This window comes from Austrofundulus limnaeus, unplaced genomic scaffold (assembly GCF_001266775.1).
Source record: "Austrofundulus limnaeus strain Quisiro unplaced genomic scaffold, Austrofundulus_limnaeus-1.0 Scaffold22, whole genome shotgun sequence".
Classification (NCBI taxonomy): domain Eukaryota; kingdom Metazoa; phylum Chordata; class Actinopteri; order Cyprinodontiformes; family Rivulidae; genus Austrofundulus; species Austrofundulus limnaeus.
The window spans coordinates 2887981-2890297 of NW_013952424.1; positions in this window are offsets into that span (position 1 = coordinate 2887981).

A 2317-nucleotide genomic window follows, 5' to 3' on the forward strand; every position below is an offset into this window, starting at 1 on the left:
GAAAGAAAGAAAGAAAGAAAGAAAGAAAGAAAGAAAGAAAGAAAGAAAGAAAGAAAGAAAGAAAGAAAGAAAGAAAGAAAGAAAGAAAGAAAAAGTCCTGAAACACATTTCAAATCCAGAAAACTTATTGTGCTTTCTTTTAATAATGCCAATTTATACAGCAAGAACTTCTGTTGTGCACACATGCAACACATTTTATTTACATGAATGTAAAAGACATTTTTTCAAATGAGTAAATATCAAGTAAATACAGGAGCTTGACTGAGACTTTACAGATTTGATTATGATCACGCAATTGTAGGTGACAATAGTTCTGGCCTCTTTATAATCTGTTTTTATCAGGACTGAGGTGTGATTGATGGTCTGGAACCTAGCAAGGTGGTAAAACTCAATCAGATCTGTTGTGCACCAACAAAGGCAATTGTTGGCCACGGCTAAATTTAAGCCAAAAATGGCCCAAAAAAAGGCCAAAATCTAGCTAAATCTGATAATCATGGCTTGACCAACACTTGGCAACTGGTCAAATTTCCGTGTAGGTGTCAAAGATTTTCCCAAACAAAGGTAGTTTGTTTTCTACCTGAAGACTAATGAGGTCTTAAAGAATTTCGAAATGTTTGTGTCTTAAATTTAATTGGATGACATYACTGTTCCTTCCAGATAAAAACTTTGCCAAACCTACTTCCATTCAGATTCTTTTGGCCAATTAAAAAGAAACTGAATGACTATCAATGCGCCACTACCCGTCCATGCTGCCTGGGTGCCAGTTTGTTGGCTAGAAGACAAGCGAGAGCAATGCCTCCGATCTGAGTGAAGGCCAACCCCAACACGGTAGCGGCGATGTGAAAGACGTTGTCGTTGACCAAGCTGAAGACTTTGCGGAAGCAGCCGTGGGGGTGAATCCCTGCTGCATCTACGCCTTCGCCGTCGTCGGACAGAAGAGGTCGATTCCTGCAGCCCTTTCGCCTCACACAGCAGCTATCCGGAAGGGATACTGAGGTGCCGTTTTCAGCCGGAATGAAAGTCATGTGCTGGATAGCCCAGTCGGACGTGAGCCAGTCGCGCCACCCCTCGGCACCGCAGCACTCCAAGGCTCTCTGCAGGCTGTCTAGAGCGTCGGCACGGCCTTCGTCCTCCGTGTAGCCTGCCACGGCTCGCAATAAGCCGCTGCGAAAACCTCCGGCAATGTCTTCGCGGTAGAAGAGGCCAGAGAGTCCAGCTGCCAAACCGGCTACAAGAGTGGCAAGTTGAAAAAACCCATAGGCCCTCAGAAGACAGGGCAGGTTTGCAGCCACCCCAAGACAACCCAAGAAACCCCAAGCCGTGACAGCAGCCCCTGTGGCCAGGAGGATGAGCGGAGCGTTGGGGTATCGATTGGCTGACAGCGTCATGTAGTCCGCCAAAGAGATCTGAGCCCAGACACCCAAGGTGAAGATAGCCAAACCAGCTGCCCAGAAGAGGCAGCTGAAGGCAAGCAGACCCAGACGCAGCAGGTGCATGACTCCCACCGGGCGACAGCAGGGTGGGGCGGCACCCACTGGTGGAGGAGCAGGGGGCGCCAGCGAGGCCTCCGAGCCCACAGACAAGGACAGACGCTGCTGGTGCTGGTGGAGCTGCTCGTCTTGCTCCTGGTAAGTAGGGAGCAGGTAGCCGGGGATGGCGGAAGGTCGACGAGGAAGAGGAGGAGGGGTTAGCAGGTTAACCCCCAATGGAGAGGAAAGCCGTCGCACAGCTAGCCGCTCGCGCTCCCAGTCCAAAGCTCGCCTGCTGGGACTCGGCCGGGCTGACAGCGAGTCGTAGGACAGTGCAGAGCTCATGGTCCCGGCTCCGGCTTTATCTACTCCTCGCTCCCTCATTTTACACACCCCTCTTTTGTCTTCCCACCTCTAGCTGAGCCTTCACTCCAGTCCTCCTGCAACACACACGCCTCCTTCCTCTTCTTTATGACTGGTTATTAATCCGCCACCAGGAACTGGACTGTAAATCACAGTAATGGGTCTCGAGTTGGGTGTTTATCTGCATCCACAGCTGCTCAGTTTATCCATTTATTTTGAATTGTTCTTCCACCTGCATGATCACCGACGCTTCGAATTCCTCCGCTGGTGGATCCATCTGGACGTCCGTGTGCTCGGTGCTGCCCCTCGAAGTGGTCAGGTGATTGCAGACGTAGAATAAACCAATGGACACCAGCTCCTGATGTGGGGGAGGAATCCCTTTGAGTTGAGTTTACAGTTTTCAAGACTGCAGAGAATTTAAGCAAAACCCAATACATACTGTACATACACATTCACACACACACACACACACACACACACACACA